Source organism: Ascaphus truei, chromosome 4 (genome assembly GCF_040206685.1).
Source record: "Ascaphus truei isolate aAscTru1 chromosome 4, aAscTru1.hap1, whole genome shotgun sequence".
Lineage (NCBI taxonomy): Eukaryota > Metazoa > Chordata > Amphibia > Anura > Ascaphidae > Ascaphus > Ascaphus truei.
In genome coordinates this window covers 166802026-166811467 of record NC_134486.1, presented here as the reverse complement: position 1 = coordinate 166811467, position 9442 = coordinate 166802026, and positions in this window count along the sequence as shown.

Below are 9442 nucleotides of genomic sequence, written 5' to 3'. Positions count from 1 at the left end.
TGCCCTGCTTCAGCACAGACCAGAAAGGCATTGTGATAAGCGTATCCCCGGTATAGTCAGGGGTTAATGGGAGTCCCCCCCGTCCCCCCAGTATACGCCCAGAACCATGGACCCGGTACTTGTGGTTCGGACTGTCTCCAACCAGCCATAATGTTGTGAGAGTGAAATTATGTCTAAGTCCAGCTTCGGTACATTAGAAGCAACTCTGAAACTTAAACTAAGCGTTTTTCGAAGCTACTTTTTGGCTAACTTCTTATAGGAAGGTCTAGGAGCTCTGAAAATGAACGTGCGCGTCTTTCACTCTTCCCGAGGGACTTAGAAGAATTTTGTGATATTTTTTATTAAAATGGTGTATAAGGGTATATATATAAATATATTTTATGCACTGTATATGAGCTGGCGATTTCTAAGTCTGTTGTTCCGAGAGGGGGTAACCAGGCTCACTAATAAAGGTCAAGCCACTTGGATGCCAGAATGCCCTGCTTCAGCACAGACCAGAAAGGCATTGTGATAAGCGTATCCCCGGTATAGTCAGGGGTTAATGGGAGTCGTCCCCGTCCCCCCAGTATACGCCCAGAACCATGGACCCGGTACTTGTGGTTCGGACTGTCTCCAACCAGCCATAATGTTGTGAGAGTGAAATTATGTCTAAGTCCAGCTTTGGTACATTAGAAGCAACTCTGAAACTTCACCTAAGCGTTTTTCGAAGCTACTTTTTGGCTAACTTCTTATTAGAAGGTCTAGGAGCTCTGAAAATGAACGTGCGCGTCTTTCACTCTTCCCGAGGTACTTAGAAGAATTTTGTGATATTTTTTATTAAAATGGTGTATAAGGGTATATATATAAATATATTTTATGCACTGTATATGAGCTGGCGATTTCTAAGTCTGTGGTTCCGAGAGGGGGTAATCAGGCTCACTAATTAAGGTCAAGCCACTTGGCTGCCAGAATGCCCTGCTTCAGCACAGACCAGAAATGCATTGTGATAAGCGTATCCCCGGTATAGTCAGGGGTTAATGGGAGTCGTCCCCGTCCCCCCAGTATACGCCCAGAACCATGGACCCGGTACTTGTGGTTCGGACTGTCTCCAACCAGCCATAATGTTGTGAGAGTGAAATTATGTCTAAGTCCAGCTTCGGTACATTAGAAGCAACTCTGAAACTTAACCTAAGCGTTTTTCGAAGCTAATTTTTGGCTAACTTCTTATAGGAAGGTCTAGGAGCTCTGAAAATGAACGTGCGCGTCTTTCACTCTTCCCGAGGGACTTAGAAGAATTTTGTGATATTTTTTATTAAAATGGTGTATAAGGGTATATATATAAATATATTTTATGCACTGTATATGAGCTGGCGATTTCTAAGTCTGTGGTTCCGAGAGGGGGTAACCAGGCTCACTAATTAAGGTCAAGCCACTTGGCTGCCAGAATGCCCTGCTTCAGCACAGACCAGAAAGGCATTGTGATAAGCGTATCCCCGGTATAGTCAGGGGTTAATGGGAGTCCCCCCCGTCCCCCCAGTATACGCCCAGAACCATGGACCCGGTACTTGTGGTTCGGACTGTCTCCAACCAGCCATAATGTTGTGAGAGTGAAATTATGTCTAAGTCCAGCTTTGGTACATTAGAAGCAACTCTGAAACTTAACCTAAGCGTTTTTCGAAGCTACTTTTTGGCTAACTTCTTATGGGAAGGTCTAGGAGCTCTGAAAATGAACGTGCGCGTCTTTCACTCTTCCCGAGGGACTTAGAAGAATTTTGTGATATTTTTTATTAAAATGGTGTATAAGGGTATATATATAAATATATTTTATGCACTGTATATGAGCTGGCGATTTCTAAGTCTGTTGTTCCGAGAGGGGGTAACCAGGCTCACTAATAAAGGTCAAGCCACTTGGATGCCAGAATGCCCTGCTTCAGCACAGACCAGAAAGGCATTGTGATAAGCGTATCCCCGGTATAGTCAGGGGTTAATGGGAGTCGTCCCCGTCCCCCCAGTATACGCCCAGAACCATGGACCCGGTACTTGTGGTTCGGACTGTCTCCAACCAGCCATAATGTTGTGAGAGTGAAATTATGTCTAAGTCCAGCTTTGGTACATTAGAAGCAACTCTGAAACTTCACCTAAGCGTTTTTCGAAGCTACTTTTTGGCTAACTTCTTATTAGAAGGTCTAGGAGCTCTGAAAATGAACGTGCGCGTCTTTCACTCTTCCCGAGGTACTTAGAAGAATTTTGTGATATTTTTTATTAAAATGGTGTATAAGGGTATATATATAAATATATTTTATGCACTGTATATGAGCTGGCGATTTCTAAGTCTGTGGTTCCGAGAGGGGGTAATCAGGCTCACTAATTAAGGTCAAGCCACTTGGCTGCCAGAATGCCCTGCTTCAGCACAGACCAGAAATGCATTGTGATAAGCATATCCCCGGTATAGTCAGGGGTTAATGGGAGTCGTCCCCGTCCCCCCAGTATACGCCCAGAACCATGGACCCGGTACTTGTGGTTCGGACTGTCTCCAACCAGCCATAATGTTGTGAGAGTGAAATTATGTCTAAGTCCAGCTTCGGTACATTAGAAGCAACTCTGAAACTTAACCTAAGCGTTTTTCGAAGCTAATTTTTGGCTAACTTCTTATAGGAAGGTCTAGGAGCTCTGAAAATGAACGTGCGCGTCTTTCACTCTTCCCGAGGGACTTAGAAGAATTTTGTGATATTTTTTATTAAAATGGTGTATAAGGGTATATATATAAATATATTTTATGCACTGTATATGAGCTGGCGATTTCTAAGTCTGTGGTTCCGAGAGGGGGTAACCAGGCTCACTAATTAAGGTCAAGCCACTTGGCTGCCAGAATGCCCTGCTTCAGCACAGACCAGAAAGGCATTGTGATAAGCGTATCCCCGGTATAGTCAGGGGTTAATGGGAGTCCCCCCCGTCCCCCCAGTATACGCCCAGAACCATGGACCCGGTACTTGTGGTTCGGACTGTCTCCAACCAGCCATAATGTTGTGAGAGTGAAATTATGTCTAAGTCCAGCTTTGGTACATTAGAAGCAACTCTGAAACTTAACCTAAGCGTTTTTCGAAGCTACTTTTTGGCTAACTTCTTATGGGAAGGTCTAGGAGCTCTGAAAATGAACGTGCGCGTCTTTCACTCTTCCCGAGGGACTTAGAAGAATTTTGTGATATTTTTTATTAAAATGGTGTATAAGGGTATATATATAAATATATTTTATGCACTGTATATGAGCTGGCGATTTCTAAGTCTGTTGTTCCGAGAGGGGGTAACCAGGCTCACTAATAAAGGTCAAGCCACTTGGCTGCCAGAATGCCCTGCTTCAGCACAGACCGGAAAGGCATTGTAATAAGCGTATCCCCGGTATAGTCAGGGGTTAATGGGAGTCGTCCCCGTCCCCCCAGTATACGCCCAGAACCTTGGACCCGGTACTTGTGGTTCGGACTGTCTCCAACCAGCCATAATGTTGTGAGAGTGAAATTATGTCTAAGTCCAGCTTCGGTACATTAGAAGCAACTCTGAAACTTAAACTAAGCGTTTTTCGAAGCAACTTTTTGGCTAACTTCTTATAGGAAGGTCTAGGAGCTCTGAAAATGAACGTGCGCGTCTTTCACTCTTCCCGAGGGACTTAGAAGAATTTTGTGATATTTTTTATTAAAATGGTGTATAAGGGTATATATATAAATATATTTTATGCACTGTATATGAGCTGGCGATTTCTAAGTCTGTGGTTCCGAGAGGGGGTAACCAGGCTCACTAATTAAGGTCAAGCCACTTGGCTGCCAGAATGCCCTGCTTCAGCACAGACCAGAAAGGCATTGTGATAAGCGTATCCCCGGTATAGTCAGGGGTTAATGGGAGTCCCCCCCGTCCCCCCAGTATACGCCCAGAACCATGGACCCGGTACTTGTGGTTCGGACTGTCTCCAACCAGCCATAATGTTGTGAGAGTGAAATTATGTCTAAGTCCAGCTTCGGTACATTAGAAGCAACTCTGAAACTTAAACTAAGCGTTTTTCGAAGCTACTTTTTGGCTAACTTCTTATAGGAAGGTCTAGGAGCTCTGAAAATGAACGTGCGCGTCTTTCACTCTTCCCGAGGGACTTAGAAGAATTTTGTGATATTTTTTATTAAAATGGTGTATAAGGGTATATATATAAATATATTTTATGCACTGTATATGAGCTGGCGATTTCTAAGTCTGTTGTTCCGAGAGGGGGTAACCAGGCTCACTAATAAAGGTCAAGCCACTTGGATGCCAGAATGCCCTGCTTCAGCACAGACCAGAAAGGCATTGTGATAAGCGTATCCCCGGTATAGTCAGGGGTTAATGGGAGTCGTCCCCGTCCCCCCAGTATACGCCCAGAACCATGGACCCGGTACTTGTGGTTCGGACTGTCTCCAACCAGCCATAATGTTGTGAGAGTGAAATTATGTCTAAGTCCAGCTTTGGTACATTAGAAGCAACTCTGAAACTTCACCTAAGCGTTTTTCGAAGCTACTTTTTGGCTAACTTCTTATTAGAAGGTCTAGGAGCTCTGAAAATGAACGTGCGCGTCTTTCACTCTTCCCGAGGTACTTAGAAGAATTTTGTGATATTTTTTATTAAAATGGTGTATAAGGGTATATATATAAATATATTTTATGCACTGTATATGAGCTGGCGATTTCTAAGTCTGTGGTTCCGAGAGGGGGTAATCAGGCTCACTAATTAAGGTCAAGCCACTTGGCTGCCAGAATGCCCTGCTTCAGCACAGACCAGAAATGCATTGTGATAAGCGTATCCCCGGTATAGTCAGGGGTTAATGGGAGTCCCCCCCGTCCCCCCAGTATACGCCCAGAACCATGGACCCGGTACTTGTGGTTCGGACTGTCTCCAACCAGCCATAATGTTGTGAGAGTGAAATTATGTCTAAGTCCAGCTTCGGTACATTAGAAGCAACTCTGAAACTTAACCTAAGCGTTTTTCGAAGCTAATTTTTGGCTAACTTCTTATAGGAAGGTCTAGGAGCTCTGAAAATGAACGTGCGCGTCTTTCACTCTTCCCGAGGGACTTAGAAGAATTTTGTGATATTTTTTATTAAAATGGTGTATAAGGGTATATATATAAATATATTTTATGCACTGTATATGAGCTGGCGATTTCTAAGTCTGTTGTTCCGAGAGGGGGTAACCAGGCTCACTAATAAAGGTCAAGCCACTTGGCTGCCAGAATGCCCTGCTTCAGCACAGACCGGAAAGGCATTGTAATAAGCGTATCCCCGGTATAGTCAGGGGTTAATGGGAGTCGTCCCCGTCCCCCCAGTATACGCCCAGAACCTTGGACCCGGTACTTGTGGTTCGGACTGTCTCCAACCAGCCATAATGTTGTGAGAGTGAAATTATGTCTAAGTCCAGCTTCGGTACATTAGAAGCAACTCTGAAACTTAAACTAAGCGTTTTTCGAAGCAACTTTTTGGCTAACTTCTTATAGGAAGGTCTAGGAGCTCTGAAAATGAACGTGCGCGTCTTTCACTCTTCCCGAGGGACTTAGAAGAATTTTGTGATATTTTTTATTAAAATGGTGTATAAGGGTATATATATAAATATATTTTATGCACTGTATATGAGCTGGCGATTTCTAAGTCTGTGGTTCCGAGAGGGGGTAACCAGGCTCACTAATTAAGGTCAAGCCACTTGGCTGCCAGAATGCCCTGCTTCAGCACAGACCAGAAAGGCATTGTGATAAGCGTATCCCCGGTATAGTCAGGGGTTAATGGGAGTCCCCCCCGTCCCCCCAGTATACGCCCAGAACCATGGACCCGGTACTTGTGGTTCGGACTGTCTCCAACCAGCCATAATGTTGTGAGAGTGAAATTATGTCTAAGTCCAGCTTCGGTACATTAGAAGCAACTCTGAAACTTAAACTAAGCGTTTTTCGAAGCTACTTTTTGGCTAACTTCTTATAGGAAGGTCTAGGAGCTCTGAAAATGAACGTGCGCGTCTTTCACTCTTCCCGAGGGACTTAGAAGAATTTTGTGATATTTTTTATTAAAATGGTGTATAAGGGTATATATATAAATATATTTTATGCACTGTATATGAGCTGGCGATTTCTAAGTCTGTTGTTCCGAGAGGGGGTAACCAGGCTCACTAATAAAGGTCAAGCCACTTGGATGCCAGAATGCCCTGCTTCAGCACAGACCAGAAAGGCATTGTGATAAGCGTATCCCCGGTATAGTCAGGGGTTAATGGGAGTCGTCCCCGTCCCCCCAGTATACGCCCAGAACCATGGACCCGGTACTTGTGGTTCGGACTGTCTCCAACCAGCCATAATGTTGTGAGAGTGAAATTATGTCTAAGTCCAGCTTTGGTACATTAGAAGCAACTCTGAAACTTCACCTAAGCGTTTTTCGAAGCTACTTTTTGGCTAACTTCTTATTAGAAGGTCTAGGAGCTCTGAAAATGAACGTGCGCGTCTTTCACTCTTCCCGAGGTACTTAGAAGAATTTTGTGATATTTTTTATTAAAATGGTGTATAAGGGTATATATATAAATATATTTTATGCACTGTATATGAGCTGGCGATTTCTAAGTCTGTGGTTCCGAGAGGGGGTAATCAGGCTCACTAATTAAGGTCAAGCCACTTGGCTGCCAGAATGCCCTGCTTCAGCACAGACCAGAAATGCATTGTGATAAGCGTATCCCCGGTATAGTCAGGGGTTAATGGGAGTCGTCCCCGTCCCCCCAGTATACGCCCAGAACCATGGACCCGGTACTTGTGGTTCGGACTGTCTCCAACCAGCCATAATGTTGTGAGAGTGAAATTATGTCTAAGTCCAGCTTCGGTACATTAGAAGCAACTCTGAAACTTAACCTAAGCGTTTTTCGAAGCTAATTTTTGGCTAACTTCTTATAGGAAGGTCTAGGAGCTCTGAAAATGAACGTGCGCGTCTTTCACTCTTCCCGAGGGACTTAGAAGAATTTTGTGATATTTTTTATTAAAATGGTGTATAAGGGTATATATATAAATATATTTTATGCACTGTATATGAGCTGGCGATTTCTAAGTCTGTTGTTCCGAGAGGGGGTAACCAGGCTCACTAATAAAGGTCAAGCCACTTGGCTGCCAGAATGCCCTGCTTCAGCACAGACCGGAAAGGCATTGTAATAAGCGTATCCCCGGTATAGTCAGGGGTTAATGGGAGTCGTCCCCGTCCCCCCAGTATACGCCCAGAACCTTGGACCCGGTACTTGTGGTTCGGACTGTCTCCAACCAGCCATAATGTTGTGAGAGTGAAATTATGTCTAAGTCCAGCTTCGGTACATTAGAAGCAACTCTGAAACTTAAACTAAGCGTTTTTCGAAGCAACTTTTTGGCTAACTTCTTATAGGAAGGTCTAGGAGCTCTGAAAATGAACGTGCGCGTCTTTCACTCTTCCCGAGGGACTTAGAAGAATTTTGTGATATTTTTTATTAAAATGGTGTATAAGGGTATATATATAAATATATTTTATGCACTGTATATGAGCTGGCGATTTCTAAGTCTGTGGTTCCGAGAGGGGGTAACCAGGCTCACTAATTAAGGTCAAGCCACTTGGCTGCCAGAATGCCCTGCTTCAGCACAGACCAGAAAGGCATTGTGATAAGCGTATCCCCGGTATAGTCAGGGGTTAATGGGAGTCCCCCCCGTCCCCCCAGTATACGCCCAGAACCATGGACCCGGTACTTGTGGTTCGGACTGTCTCCAACCAGCCATAATGTTGTGAGAGTGAAATTATGTCTAAGTCCAGCTTCGGTACATTAGAAGCAACTCTGAAACTTAAACTAAGCGTTTTTCGAAGCTACTTTTTGGCTAACTTCTTATAGGAAGGTCTAGGAGCTCTGAAAATGAACGTGCGCGTCTTTCACTCTTCCCGAGGGACTTAGAAGAATTTTGTGATATTTTTTATTAAAATGGTGTATAAGGGTATATATATAAATATATTTTATGCACTGTATATGAGCTGGCGATTTCTAAGTCTGTTGTTCCGAGAGGGGGTAACCAGGCTCACTAATAAAGGTCAAGCCACTTGGATGCCAGAATGCCCTGCTTCAGCACAGACCAGAAAGGCATTGTGATAAGCGTATCCCCGGTATAGTCAGGGGTTAATGGGAGTCGTCCCCGTCCCCCCAGTATACGCCCAGAACCATGGACCCGGTACTTGTGGTTCGGACTGTCTCCAACCAGCCATAATGTTGTGAGAGTGAAATTATGTCTAAGTCCAGCTTTGGTACATTAGAAGCAACTCTGAAACTTCACCTAAGCGTTTTTCGAAGCTACTTTTTGGCTAACTTCTTATTAGAAGGTCTAGGAGCTCTGAAAATGAACGTGCGCGTCTTTCACTCTTCCCGAGGTACTTAGAAGAATTTTGTGATATTTTTTATTAAAATGGTGTATAAGGGTATATATATAAATATATTTTATGCACTGTATATGAGCTGGCGATTTCTAAGTCTGTGGTTCCGAGAGGGGGTAATCAGGCTCACTAATTAAGGTCAAGCCACTTGGCTGCCAGAATGCCCTGCTTCAGCACAGACCAGAAATGCATTGTGATAAGCGTATCCCCGGTATAGTCAGGGGTTAATGGGAGTCCCCCCCGTCCCCCCAGTATACGCCCAGAACCATGGACCCGGTACTTGTGGTTCGGACTGTCTCCAACCAGCCATAATGTTGTGAGAGTGAAATTATGTCTAAGTCCAGCTTCGGTACATTAGAAGCAACTCTGAAACTTAACCTAAGCGTTTTTCGAAGCTAATTTTTGGCTAACTTCTTATAGGAAGGTCTAGGAGCTCTGAAAATGAACGTGCGCGTCTTTCACTCTTCCCGAGGGACTTAGAAGAATTTTGTGATATTTTTTATTAAAATGGTGTATAAGGGTATATATATAAATATATTTTATGCACTGTATATGAGCTGGCGATTTCTAAGTCTGTTGTTCCGAGAGGGGGTAACCAGGCTCACTAATAAAGGTCAAGCCACTTGGCTGCCAGAATGCCCTGCTTCAGCACAGACCGGAAAGGCATTGTAATAAGCGTATCCCCGGTATAGTCAGGGGTTAATGGGAGTCGTCCCCGTCCCCCCAGTATACGCCCAGAACCTTGGACCCGGTACTTGTGGTTCGGACTGTCTCCAACCAGCCATAATGTTGTGAGAGTGAAATTATGTCTAAGTCCAGCTTCGGTACATTAGAAGCAACTCTGAAACTTAAACTAAGCGTTTTTCGAAGCAACTTTTTGGCTAACTTCTTATAGGAAGGTCTAGGAGCTCTGAAAATGAACGTGCGCGTCTTTCACTCTTCCCGAGGGACTTAGAAGAATTTTGTGATATTTTTTATTAAAATGGTGTATAAGGGTATATATATAAATATATTTTATGCACTGTATATGAGCTGGCGATTTCTAAGTCTGTG